The sequence below is a fragment of the Lathamus discolor genome, chromosome 5 (genome assembly GCF_037157495.1).
Source record: "Lathamus discolor isolate bLatDis1 chromosome 5, bLatDis1.hap1, whole genome shotgun sequence".
NCBI classification, from domain to species: domain Eukaryota; kingdom Metazoa; phylum Chordata; class Aves; order Psittaciformes; family Psittacidae; genus Lathamus; species Lathamus discolor.
The window spans coordinates 101,282,765-101,298,069 of record NC_088888.1 but is presented as its reverse complement, the minus strand read 5'-3'; positions in this window follow the sequence as shown (position 1 = coordinate 101,298,069).

The window sequence follows — 15,305 nt, the reverse complement described above, 5'->3', positions numbered from 1 at the left end:
AGTTTTGCGATATCACAGTCATAAGAAACAATACAAATACAGGTAAAGACAGTTACAGAGAGAATAATTCCCTCCTTAAGGTAAGTAGGTTATAAGGATAAAAGAATTTATATACACAGATTTTTGCGTTTAATTTCAAATCAGTCATAGGTTATTAGTGTATTTTCATTTATTCCAGTGGATGACATAATTTGTCATTTTAGATGTAACTGTCAGTGACGGTGAACTGAACTGTCATTGGTGATAACAGTTCTGGTGATCAATCCATGCACCGTAACCCATCCTGAACTGAGTGTCTTTTTCTTTTACACATTTGGGCAATCTCTGGCTCTTAATAATTATTCTCAGAGCTCCATTTGAGGGGAGGAAAAAAAAAAAAAGATAAAAGGCTTTTCCAGATGAATCAGTACGTCATCTAACTTTGTATTTGTTTCTAATCATCCTCCTCATCGAATGCAGTTCAGGAGCTTGACATGCTATAGACTTCAGTATCAAAATTGTAACAAATTGTACCTCAGGTTATACCTCATTGTGAACGAACAATATGCAATCTGACAGAGAGTTTTCTCCAGGAAATTTCTTCTCAATTGGTCAAATTTATAAGGGAATTACAAAACAAAACATACATTCTGCTAATGGTTTGTAGTGGTTTCAAGGAATTAACAGTGTTTTCTGGCCTGTATCATTCATATGTAAGATTTACGGGACATTCTGTCCAAGTTTAACTTTTCAGACTCTCAAAGCTTATTGCAAGACGACAGCACTGCAGGCATCATGAAGAAGCAGATTATAAGCAGGCCTAAAACACTAGCTGTATCGACTTAGAATCATAGAATAGTTAGGGTTGCAAAGGACCTTAGTTCTAACCTAATGTTCTAACCTAGATGTTAGGTGTCCTAAAGGACATCTAGTTCTAACCTCCCTGACATGGCTTAAATGATTCTTAGGTTGAACTGTGGAGCAAAAAGGCCAAGAGCCATCTTAAGGCTTGCCCAGTAAACCGTGGAGGGGAGAGAATGAACAAGTTGTGTGCTGCATTCTCTCACTGTAATGACCAGTATTGCTTATGAAATGACATGAAAGGGAAAGCTTTTGTACCTCAAGGAAACACAGCCTTGAACTCTAGCAGGAAGAACTCCTACGGCAAAAAGGAGATTCATCTGACCCCATTAAGTCAGTGACCTATTACTCCACAGAAAGAAACATACTAGGGTAAGTGAGATAATTCAGATGGTCAACTTCCCAGTAGTGCCAGTTATTTAAAATTGATGGGACACTGGTGCAGAAGAGAACACTTAACTGATAAGGAGAAAATCAAAGAAAAATGCGCCACATCCTTAACCCTTTTTTCCTCCATCTTCCTTTTTTCCTTCATCTTATTTCATCCCTTACAGCTGAAGAGTGACAACTTAGCTAGGACATTTCCTTGAATGCATTAAGAGGAGAAGGGACATAAAGAGTTCTAATGAGACAGACCATGAAATTTCAATTTACAGATGACTTATAAAATATTAGGATAACCCCAAAATGTTGCTAGAGAAAGAAAGTATGAATAAAGAAGGAAGTGTCTTAGGACTAAACCAGAAAGATATTCCTGAAAAAGTTCCCAGTAGGAGAGGAAAAGCCCACTTCATGCATTTACACTGAATGCCAGAGTGCACGAGGCTATAAAACAGAGAAGGAGCAGCCTGTATCTTGAACTACAGTGAAAACAGAAAATGTACGCTCAAAAAGCTTTCCAAGGTGAGGCCAGGCTTTGAAGAGAACAGGGGAAATAAAAGAAGAGAGAGGAAAAGGCATGACATTGCCAGACCTTTGCTCTCATCATAGCCAAGACACTGGAACAGTTAAAAAGGAAATTTGGAGTCAGGTATATTTTAAGTTTCTGTTTTCATATTTCACTTCTTGTTTCCAAATTTGCAGTCAGGAATGCATCTTACTGCTTGTTAGGACACACTTGTTTCCTTCTTTAGTCTTGTCTTGTGTGAAGAATGGGCTGCTTTGGTAAGAGACAAGACAGGGAGAAATAACCTGTGATATTAGATTAATTTGTGCTGGACACTGTTCTCTGCCATGTGATGAAGGAGGATGAGGGAATTAGGATGCAGAATGTTTTATTAAGTTCTTGCTGGTCTCAGCCCCCGCATTGCCTCAAAAATGCAAGCTTCTAAGAAACATAATTGAGCCAACAAGGAACTGTGTAAACTAAGTATATGAGTACAAATGAGGCAGAGTAGAAATCAGACATTAAACAAGTATCTTTTTTATAACTCCCCCAAACCCTTCAAGATGTTAAAACAAGAAAACAGTATGTGACAACTGTGTTTTATTTTTAATCCTGGTATTACTGTTATCTTTACCCTGCTTTTCTGTCTAGTCTTCTTGTTGCAGCTATTGCTGAGGTTCCAAATATGTTAGTGTTTGCTTTCTGTTAAATGCAAACATGTGCATATTATAAAGTGAAATAAATTTCAAATGTAGTCCTGCTCAAGTATAGCCATGAATTTTTATATTTTAACAGAAAATAATTTGTTCTCCTTTGTGTTGTCATCAGTGGCAGTTCTTATGTGTAATACAATTATCATTGGTAGCTGAAGTTCCCCACAAGGAAATGATTCAAGACAGACGATAATAAAAATGAGGGTGCAGGGGAATGAGATGTGGTTAAAGCAGCAAAAATCTTTCTTATTAAGGTTATGTCTTCACTGTGAAGTTACTTAGCTGGTGCCCACAGTTCGGCAACAAGAAAGGCCTCCAAACCAACTGGAGTGATGTCTTGATTTAAGCAAGATGAATTGCAGAGCTCTGGGCTACAGTCTGTGTTTTAATTATTATACTTCTCAGTGTGATAAATAGTTCCCTTTGCAGAAAAGATGCAGGCAACCCTCTTGTGCCTTACCACAGTTCTCTCTTTGCTTCACTCAGTTGATGGGAAAACACCCAGTGTCTTCACAAACATAGGATGTTTCCACTGAAGTCCTGTCTTACACCTATGACCTAATTATTGTTATTCTGTACATCATAATACACTATCATATAGCTAAAGTTATTGGTCAATAACAAAATACGAAAAGGATATCAGCAAGGAGAGATTAATCACTTCAGATATCTATCATGTACAGTGTGATCCACAGGACCTATTTTAGGTGTCTATATGACACTGAGATGAATATAACCTTAAAAACACCTATTCATTTTCTATAAAGAGAGGCTATCTGAGACCTAGACATTCACATTGGTTAAAATGAATCCCATTCCAAGTGACTAATCTCAGCTGAGAAAGAGCAATCACTTCTTTTACTGCCTTGAGCTCAGATCATTACCTGTCAGAGTGACTGCTGGACTGCAGTGTTAAATCAAACAGATTAGCTGAGGTCATGAGAGATGCAAAGCAGGATGGAGCACAAGCATTTACCCTGGTTAACCCTGGTTACCTGCCTTTCCGCAGCTGAGCCCAGTCACCATTAGGTGGGTGCCCTTTTCTCTTTTCTGTGTTTTTTACAACAGTCTGCTAATTAGTGAGCATCTGTCTCAGTTGAAATGTTGTGGTTGGCCTAAGATTAATGTTTGCCATCAAGGTGGAAGTTTAGATCACAGACGGTGGAATAAAAGATGAGCACTTGTACAGACAAGTGCCAGACAGGAGAAAAGTTCACTACTTGCAATTGACACTAGTGCAAACAGACCTTTTTTGCTTTTTCTTGCTACTGTTTAAACTAAACTGCCTGAATTCATGCTGACTGGGCAATAAGAAGAGTAATTGTACAGGCAGGGAACTGTCTGAGCCAAGAAGCAGTGGGTTTAGCTAAGAAATCATAGCTAATATTTAACAAATGAGACCCATTTCTGTGGAATGCTGGAGTTTCTGGGGATCCCATGAGCTTCCATGTAATGAGCCTCCAAACAGAATTGTTTTCTTGCTGGGGAGATGTCAGAAAATTCAAACATTTTGAAAGTTAAGAACACTACCATGATTAGAGGCTGATAAATACATGGTTGATTGGTAAGATGGAGAGAAAGGGACTGTGCAGTTATGATACATGTAATCATTGAGCTTTGAATACATGAATATATAGGTGTGGGGTTACTATTTCAAATGTTATTTTGCATTGTGTTTGTCTTGTCTAAAAGCTTCAACAATGCAAGCTGGATCTGCCCTAAAGATCTCATAAACCTTAGTTTGCTCAGCCTTGGAGTCAGTCAGTCATCAAGATGCTCATCAGTTCTTAATGGTGTGTTTTCATTTTCAAGAAAAAACAAACTACAGACATCGGTCAATATAGACTTTCTTAGAAGAGTATTGTGGAAACCAGTGGCTGCTATAACTAACCATAATACCCACCTGAACACCAGTCCACTTGGACAGATGGGTGGCCTGTTCCTGGGCAACAGGGGGAATTTAAAATTTGCCCTCTTTCAAGTTTCATCTGGCTGCAGTTCAGGCAACTACAAAGTTTAGTTTGTGTTGCCTTTTTTGTGTTCTCTATCACATACATGGATGTATGAACTGATACACTTCAGATGCCTGTTCACTGGACATAACCACCTTGTATGTGAAGTTTGTTAACTACATGTCAAAGCATTAACTGTAGCAAAATAACCTAAAAATCCAAGTGACACTAGACAAACTCACCATACAGTACCTTATCTCACATTTCAGCAGACATAAGCAAGACTATACCACTTCCCATTTAATGTGTGAGTAGACCCCGGGCCATAAAAATCAAGTAAGAGTCTACTAGGAATAAAATCTGGGCTAATGAAAAACTTATGTTATGAATTAAGAAACTCTGTAGGTCCAAATGCACATTGATTTCATAATCTAAACCCTGTAAACTGCTTTTTCATTATCTGGCAAAGCATTTCTCCAAGATTTGCCTTGACTAGAAATTGCTGGTTTTAACTTGATAATGAGCTTAACCTCAGTTTTTAAATCCTTATCACCAGCAGAATTAGAGCTGAAGTAATCAGAATGATATAACTGTGATTCACTTGTATCTTCTCCGATCAGTTAGATTAACATAGTGCCAGCTAAGTAAGATCTCTTGTGCTCGATTTTTTTGCCATGACATCGCCTGAAAATGACATTGCCTAGAAACCTTCTTTAACAAGCTGGGATGTCATGTTTCCACATGGATCCTCTTGAGGCTGATGAGAGTGATGTAGTCATGACTTCTTTTTGTAGGTTTTCATGTCTTTTCTATGGGTATGATGACAATGTTTGCAAATTCCCTTTACCATGGTCTGATATATGAAATATTAAAAGTAAGTCAGGCCAATGGTTCATTGATTTTAAAGCTGACATGATCATGAATAAATCTGAGCTTCATCACCACCAATGAGCTGTAGATTCTCACCAATCTATTTACTTAAGGCCATAGCTTTAGACTGACTTAGAAGTGTTTTGAGATTTCTCCTTTTATTTTGGGATATTGTTGTGGTTTTTGTTTGGTTTGTTTGGGGTTTTGTTGCTTTTTTGTTTGTTTGTTTGTTTGATTGATTTTAATCTGGTAAAAAAAACCTAACAGAATTTCTTTTTCAACTGGGTAAACTGAAACCTGGTGTGGTGAAGTGGCTCTGTCAAAGCCAAGGTACAAGTCAGTGCAGGACTAGACCAGCACACAGACTTGTAATTATGTATCCCATGTTCTCATTACCCAGAAGATACCCAGTAAGATATCCCAGTGATTTAAGAAGGTAGGTGAATATTACCAACCTTGTGTGATCAATTAAAAAAAACAGGTAAATACACAAGATCTGAGACATAACTGGGCTTGTTCAATAGACTAAGGAAATCAGCAAACCAATTCAGTGCAACAGTATGAACAAGTGATGGAACAGATGATAAAACAAACTTTGATATACTGAATTAAAATAAATTATTTAGATATTGATTTGCCTAATGTTCTTCTGGAAACAATGTGTTGTCTAGTGATGGGTTACTTTTTAGTATGGGCTTCTTTCCCTCTCATATTGCTAGCACTAGAGAAAAACTAGAAGCACGTTATTTCGTTTTTAACCATACCTATTTTCTAAATAATCTAACATCTGAGGTAGAATATGTTACCTTCTGCTGTCAGACATATCAATACTCTGAGGACCTGAGGATCATTCTCTAGGTCCTAACTAATGCTGTTCTCCATTGTGTGCTGCCGGTCCACAAAACCAACTTAGCTGTGATTAGTCACCTAAGAAAGGATATGTAATGGTGGTAAATCTGGGTGACTTTTCCAAGACATTTTATACAAGTCTTAAAACCTGGACTGCATCTGTGTGTATTCCTACTCTTTCTGCCTTTGCTTTCCTGGATGTTGGCCGTGTTCCTCACACTACAGGTCATGACCGCACTAGGGGTCACAGGAGAGTTTAGAGAGGATCACAAACTTCTGGAGAAAGCTTAAGGAGGCTTTTAAACAACAACAAAAAAATAAAAACCCACAACAACAGGAGATGAACAAAAGGAATAACAATTATGTTTATCGAAAAAAAGCAGCAACCCTTCATTCAAACCCCCCAGTCTTTGCTCTTGAAATGCTGTTCTCTATTAAGCCATTCAGAGAACTTCAGGAAGACAGAGGGGTGAAAGGACTCACAATTTTCAAAAATGAACATTTTTATTTCAGCTAATTAGCTCTCAGAATCGGGAGGGGGCTTAGACTAACAGTGATTACACAGCGATATGGAGCATGTTTGCAGAAAGGGAAAACCCTGCTCTGAAGGCTATGCTTATCTAGTCAGGGAACAGCCTACAAACCCATGTGATCACATGAGATTTCAAACCAAAATTTGTACCTCTTCAGCATCATGGTTTTGTATGTAATATCAGCACATAACTTAGTTTTTTATGAAAGTGGCCAGTAGTGACCTGTGTGAGCTGACTTTAATGATTAATCACGGCAGACAGGTGAAGTTCCTGACGACTGGAAAAAGGGAAATATAACCCCTATTTTCAAGAAGGGGAAAATGGAAGACCCAGGGAATTACAGACCAGTCAGTCTCACCTCTGTGCCTGGTAAAATCTTGGAGCACATTCTCCTGGAAAGCGTGCTAAGGCACATGAAAAACAACAAGGTGCTTGGTGACAGCCAGCATGGCTTCACTGAGGGGAAATCCTGCCTGACCAATTTGGTGGCCTTCTATGATGGGGCTACAGAACTGATGGATAAGGGTAAAGCAGTTGATGTCATCTACCTGGATTTGTGCAAAGCATTTGACACTGTCCCACACGACATCCTTCTCTCTAAATTGGAGAGACATCAATTTGATAGGTGGACCACTTGGTGGATAAAGAACTGCCTGGCTGGCTGCACTCAAAGACTTATGGTCAATGGCTCAATGTCCAGCTGGAGAAAAGTAACGAGTGGTGTCCCTCAGGGACTGATGTTGGGACTGGTCTTGTTTAACATCTTCATCGCTGACATGGGCAGTGGGATTGAGTGCGCCCTCAGCAAATTTGCCGATGACACCAAACTGTGTGGTCCGGTTGATATGCTGGAGGGAAGGGATGCCATCCAGAGGGACCTTGACACACTTGTAAGGTGGGCTGATGCCAACCTTATGAAGTTCAACCACAACAGGTGCAAGGTCTTACACCTGGGTCGGAGCAATCCCAGGCACAGCTACAGACTGGGCAAAGAAGAGATTCAGAGCAGCCCTGCGGAGAAGGACTTGGGGGTGCTGGTCGAGGAGAAAATGAACATGAGCCGGCTTCAGTGTGCGCTCGCAGCCCAAAAGCCAACCATATCCTGGGCTGCATCAAAAGGAGCGTGACCAACAGGTCGAAGGAGGTGATCCTGCCCCTCTACTCTGCTCTTGTGAGACCTCACCTGGAGTAGTGTGTGCAGTTCTGGTGTCCTCAAAATAAAAAGGACATGGAACTGCTGGAACAAGTCCAGAGGAGGGCCACGAGGATGATCAGGGGACTGGAGCACCTCCCGTATGAAGACAGGCTGAGGAAGTTGGGGCTGTTCAGCCTGGAGAAGAGAAGGCTGCGTGGAGACCTCATAGACGCCTTCCAGTTCCTGAAGGGGGCCTATAGGGATGCTGGGGAGGGACTCTTCATCAGGGACTGTAGTGACAGGATAAGAGGTAACGTGTTCAAACTTAAACAGGAGAGGTTTAGTTTGGATATAAGGAGGAAATTCTTTCCTATTAGGGTGTTGAGGCACTGGAATCAGTTGCCCAGTGAGATTGTGAATGCTCTATCCCTGGCAGTGTTCAAGACTGGGTTGGACAAAGCCTTGGGTGAGATGGTTTAGTGTGAGGTGTCCCTGCCCATGGCAGGTGGGTTGGAACTAGATGATCTTGAGGTCCTTTCCAACCCTAACTATTGTATGATTCTATGATTACATTAAAACTTTTGAGATCTAAATCAGATTAATTATATAAAAATAAGGTAAAGAAAAATGCGGGTGAGCTAGATGTCAAGCAGAAACAGAATCTGACAGGTTGCTACTGCTTCTACTGCTTCATTTGTTGTGCAGGAAGAAAAGCTGCAAGTCCAGTATGGTGCAGTAAGAGGTGGGGCAGAAGGGCAAGAGGAACCTTATGAGAAAGGGGCCCAGGACAGCAGCGTCACTCTGGTTCTGCATGGAAAGATGGGATATTGCTTACTAACCTTTTCCATGTAGGTGCTTTTGCAAGCTGATTTTGATTGTAGATTCAGATTTAATGAAAGGTGAAAGTCTGAGGTTACCAGAACAGTTAGAGAACCTTCTGCCAATTAAAGGGTTTGCCTCAAAGACCACACCTTACGATGGCTGTATTTCACTGCTACCCCTTCCAGAGTGTTTTCCCTCTTTTACCTTGTTATTGTAGTGATGGTGGCATTGTAAATTATAGTCCCAGCTGGATGAAGAACCCTTCTGAACTGATCCTAGTGTTGTTCCCTATAGTATTGCTAATGATTACACAGCTGCCTACTAGGCATTCTAGAGCCTAGGCTCATGGGCCTGCCTCCAGCACAAGTTGCAATAAAGTTTATTTTCATTCAAAACAATATATATTGGGATTATAGTCAGAGCAGCCCCAGAGGCTTGCACAGGGGGTCTAGTAAGCAGTGGTAAGAAAATTGGAAGCCTTGAGGTTATTAATGTTGCTAGAACAGCAAGCTTAGTGGCCAGCAGAGGTATAATTTACCTAGACTAGTATCACATGCTGGAGCAAGGCAATCAAGTAAGAGGTCAAGGGACTTTAACATAACATAAGATAGATATATAGCCCTGAGCTTTTTAGGCCAGATTCTCAGCTGCTGTAAATCAGCATAGCTTCATGGGAATCAGTGGACCTATGCAGTTTTCAATGTGCTAAGAATCTGGCCTGTACCCTTTATGGAAGTTATCCTGAGATCTGAAATGAATGCAGCAGCAAAATTCAATTTTCATTTCTGCTTTGTTTTAAAGCCAATGAATGACATTTTTAGCTCAGCTGCACAGGGGTTTGGAGAGCAAGACTGTAGTTTAACACTTTTGGCAAGCACACATCTCAAAATGGTCATGAAATAGCTGATGAGATTCCATCAGTACACATTAGCTAATAGAGAGAAAACTTAAGTAAACGCAGAAAGAGCAAATATCTACTTTTAACTGATTAGTAACCAAAGTTCAGGTAGCATATAATCTTTTTGCCTGCAACCGCAGCTTCTAGTCTATAAAACAGCAGTTCATGTTCCTATTTGCAAAAATGAGTTAGCATATGTTTGACCAAAAAGGTAATATCAGCTTCTGGTGATTTAAGTGACACGAGAGTGTGCTGTACATCCATTCCAGGGGATAGAGTGAGGAAGCTGACAGAGATAGCAGGGAGTGTAAGGAAGACAGAGACAAGTAAAAAGCATGCACCATTCATTCACAGATGCACAAGGGTCAGTCCTTCTTCTGGGTATACATAGGTATAGGTCCAAGCCACAACTTTTATTCTTGGATTACAGGCCAAGTGTATGCTTCAGTGCAGTCTCAAAGCTGATGGAGTTTCAGGGACCAGGGAGGGGATTGTGTCTAGTGTTTTTGTTCAGCATAATTTGTGGCAACCCATAAATATAAATCCTCTGGTAACACTTGAATCTCTACCAAACACTTTAGCCTCCTAGTAGTACTGCTTCCTATTCTCAAGAAGTCCTTATATTCACTGATTTACCACAGTTACACATAGTACCTTCCACAAGAAGAAGCTCTTACTACTTTCTTCTGTCGAAAAATGTAACATAGAGTACAAAGAAACTCAAGAAGACATTTTTCTGAAAATGGGAGATCAATCTGGGAATCATTCTATTTACTTGTCCTACATATCTGGAGGGACTGAGCTACTTAGAAGCTTAAGTCCCAATTTTGTTGTGCCCTGTAGTTGTTCTTGTCCTTTGTTTACCCAAGGACCTGGCTCTAATTGTCCTATAAGAGGAAATTTAATTGCTGTAGTTTGCATTAATGCATCAGTATTTGGAATATTTGTATTTATTGAAAGTCTGGGTTTCAAAACTGATCTGACATTACAGATGGAGCAGAATCATTAAAAGTCATCTTCAGTAAATGTGTTCTTTCTTGGCCTTTGGCCCTTAATCAAGTCACATTCACCAGATCACTAAGGCATTGAAAATTGGAGACATTACTTTTCTTTCAGCTAGGACACCTACAAAATGTATCAGATAGGGATTTCAGAATAGAAAGGACACATAGTATTTTGTCCATTTCAAAGCTCCTGATTTAAAAAAAAATTAAAAAATTACTTAATATAAAATAAAGTCAATCATTTATGTGCTGAGAACAGGCAAGAGGACAAGAGGTGACAGAAGGGAATTACAGTTTTTTACTCAACATCCTCTTCTCTCTCATTTACTTCACCCTCTTGAGTGAAGCAGTTTATTCTCAGTTACACTTTCATACCATCTTCTGCCTTACTCCCACACCTCCCTTCCTTTCACTTTCTCTCCATTTGCTCTTAGTAAATAGAATTAAGCCAGACCCTGACGAAGCTTGAGGGAGCTGCATCCCTTCCATCAAGCAGTGCTGGGGTGAATTTAGACCTTCCCCGTCCCATCTGCCCACCTCCAGCATTACCAGTGGCCACTCCTTCCCCAGCAGCAGCAGCAGCAGGAACAGCTGGTTCCTCCACTAGCTGAGTTCACAGATCATCACGCTCATTAACACAAACTGAACTCAACTACGACTTAAATTGATATACCAGACAGTCAACTGCAGTTGCTGGGGAACCAAACACTCTAGTTGTTCTGTTGCCACGACTGCTGCTAGGGAGGAAGCATCCAGGCAGAGAACTTGGGGCAGAGAGCTGAAGAAGATGACTTCTCAGGTTACACCAACTGGACCACCACAGAGCTCCTTCTGTCACTGTCTGAGTTGCCCTGGAGCAGCATTGGAAGGCATGTACAGGGCCAAGGAAATCTGTTTTGCATGAGTAACTAAAAACCTACAGCCTTACTCAAGCCACCTCCTCAGAGGATTCATACTCTCTGGAAGGAGACCTCCATTCCAGAAGCCAGAGCTGGTGACAGGGGACCAGCTGGCATGCTCATAAATCTTACTGCCAGACTGATCAGAATCTAAATTTAACCGTATTGCTGCAGGTATTGTGAAAACGTTGTGTTTCTGGATCACTAAGGATGCTGGGCAGAGAGCCATCCCAAGGACCAGGAGCCAGAAGGTTGTCTACTGGCATGTTCTATGGAAAGCATATAGCCGATTCTTTTTTGACTGTTTGTTTCCCATCCCTAGCAAGGGGCAGAAGTTTGAAGGGTTAACCTTCCAGATATGTGCAAAGAGCTGCCACAGGGGTTCATTGACTTCCAGAACAAGGCTGCCCCACTACTCCTGTGTAAGGATGAAAACTTTGCGGAGCAGGATGCTATCTTTACCTACACAACATACCAGGATTTGGTTTCACTGATCTCAGTGGCTTTTTGCCCAACTATACTTGCGAAGAACCTGACCCATAGTTCTCCAGAGCTGTGAGGATAGGATCAGATCCCATACACTATGTTAAAAGCATCTCTTGGTGACTCCCAAAGCACTTGCAAACACAAGAGAAGATAAAATATGAGATGAATGGGAAGCTTGAATGAAATAGGAATTGTAAGCCTTCAGGCAGAATTTCTCTCTGGAGAGTTCAGAGAATCTCCTCTTACTAATAGGTCAGGATTGCATGGCCAGTGAGGATCACAGGCAACACCACAGCAAGATCAAAACATAAGCATGATTCCTGTGTTATTTTAGCTAAACCAGGAACAAATCTGGCACCATTTGACTCTGGCCTTTCAGCTCTGAGACAGGGCAATAATGGTGCCCATGCCAGCTGGCTATCTACTCTGCAAGAGTCAACAAGTTTCTTGACATACAATATCCTTCTATCTTATTTGTTGATTCGAGCAGTGAAATATTTATGAACTGCCATCAGTGTCCAGCTTTTGAGTTTTGACCCAGTAAAGGATAAATATGGGACAATTTGCCTCTGGCCTTTCACTTTGGCCAGTGACCAGCTTTCTGTCTGTTTGTGGTTTCAACTAGATGGGGAAACAACCGTCCCTTAGGTAAAACCCTTTCCATATCTATGACTTACTCCAGAAATAAATGATTTTAAAACCAAACACATTGAGTGAGAAACAAATCCCACACAGTTGTCCAATGACCTTCGACCTCTTTATGGCCTGATGCCATCTGGCTGCCAGCTGGCTAGTTCACTACACTAGGAAATAAGTTTCTCACAGACAGCACTCCTTTCCATTTTTAGTCCTACCAAAAAAGAAAAAGCAAACACACCTTTCCTATAACACCCTTTTGATCCAAAAAAGGGAGAGATGTGACACAGGTGGCTGCTGAACTATCAACTTTGAGTGGCAAACAACCAACTAGCTACTGATAGACTTCACACTCCCACAGCAAAACAAAATCTTTGTCAGGCAAATCATTGTCTCACCACCTTAAAAGAGGTATAAAAAAATATTAAGAGAGAATAAGCAAATAAATAAAGAAATCAATGTAGTGCAGACTAAATAGTAAGCAGTGACAAGAGGTGTGTAATTTTTGGGAGATATACAAAGAACTAGACTTTATAAGTAGGCTCTGTGCAAAAGCTTTTGCACGAAAACAGAGGGGATATGAAGGATCTTTACTTTGCAGTGGAGATTTTTCACAGCCTTATTCAGTAGACATTTGCCTAGTTCCTGGAAGTAGATGAAATGTGTGCTTTCAGTAGTGGACATGCACCCTTCCTGACCCTCCCAACTGCCTACCAAAATATTCATACTGGCGCAACCCATGAGACACATAGGAATGCCTCGGAGAGCTGGAGGAGGGAGGTCCTGGAAATAGTTCTCAAGCAGATGATGACAGGGGCTCCCAGGGGCTCCCAGGGTCTTCAGTGCTCTATTGCAGGATGAGGCTGGGCTAGGCATGACATGCAGCTGGATTGGAGGGTGACCTGCTGCTGCAGCCCATTTCCTTCCACAGCTGGGTGCTGCAATTATTGGACAGTCACCACATCACCATGTGCACACATATGAGATAGGTCCAACATATCTCATATGAGATATGAGATAGGAAATGCATATTATATTGCTCAAGAACAATTGAACACCTGTATGTTAGTCCTGCAGAGATAAAACTTTGTCTAGATTATGTACTTTTTGTTGTTGGTGGTGGTTTTTTTGTTGGTTTGTTTTTTGGTTTTTTTTTTGGTTGGTGCAGAAGGCTAGGTATGTTTTATCAGCATTAGCTGTTATCATTCGAAAAATTTTTCTAACCCCACTCTGACCCTAGGATTTCCCCTTTCTCAAGAATCCCTTTCCTTTTTCTCTCCTTTGGACACTATAGTACACTATGTCCACAGACAATGGGTATCTTCCCATTCTCTCCACACTCCATCTGCCCATGAAGACTCTGAGATTTGCAGATGTGATTCTCCCACTCTACTTTTCCCATGACAGATTCTCTTCCATCCTGTCATTTACATTTACAGCCTGACTCCAGGCCCATTTATAGCCAGAGAAGTCTTTTCATTGACTTCTGTGGGCTTTGAATCAAGCCTTTATAAACCACACATGTACCCAACAGGTATTTATTAACATGAGCTGGCCATGTACTCTATGCCATGAGTGTGGAAAAAACTAACAATAACTTTACAATTACCCACCTAAGCCCTCTAACAGGCTCCAAAGACATGTCTCTTCGCCAAGCAAGCATTGAATCAAGTTTGACATTTCTAGGGTAAATCATTTTTGTGTTCTAAAAACCAAAAAAAGGGTTAGGAAAAAGTCCAAAGAGTGAGAACATTGCCATTTTTGGACAATAATATCATACAAATGTCCTATCCAAATGGCTTCAAGTGTTCCAGAAACAAATGCGCATTTTGGGATAAGACCGCTGACTCCTAGGTGAAGTTTCAGGTGGGTTTGCTGGACGCTGGCAAAATTAATTAGGGGTTAAAATGGGATTAACAGTGTTACTTTAAAAAAAAAAAACAAAAAAAAAGACAGGAATTAGTGTTATTCACAATCTTTCCAGAGTGCTTAGACAGCGCCGGGTAGTAATGTCTTTAAGTACTGACTTTACATTCTGATATTTCAGTTCTTCCACAGACTTTGCCTAAACATATCTTAATTTTGAGTTGCAAGACATGAAATCAGATGTTATTTTTCAGTCTCTGCTTGAATTGAATGGGTGGAGTCTGTACCATCAGAAGAGACAGCCCAGTGGACTTAGAAAAGCCCCAATCCACTGTGCAGGTCAGATGTCGTAAAGGACTTTCCACACTTTTATCAGAAAGTAGCTCTAAGCCAAAATGTTTGGAACCAGACCTAGATAAAAAGTGCCTCCAAGGACAAGTCTGATGAGCTTAAGGGTTTCTATCCAAGCCAATTTCTAGCTGTGATGTAAAGGAAGATAATTCCCTTAACATATAAGTTTTGCATCATCCATTCTCCTGTGCTCTTACTTTTTCACTTTCTGCATCAAATCAATCATTTTAATACTAGCAAAATATTAGTTTTGTCTTGTACATGTTATAGCTCAGTTGGGCTTGGTCCTGGTGAAATACACATCTCTGAGAAAGCATTTGGAGACAGGTATCTTCTAACAAGTAGTTTTGTCTTGTTCAAAAGGCCAAAGTTTTTTAAAAGTAGATGTCAAAATTGGAGTTTTCTGAGTCCTAAACAAGCATTTACATCAGTATGAGTGTCTTGCTTTTTTAAAAAAAGCTCAGTTACCCTGCTTCCATCTTTAGCAGTCCGTTTTGAAAGTCATGGGTAGCTTGTAGTACTGCTCTTAGAACTTGGTCACGTTTTCTTCATTGGCTGCCCCCCT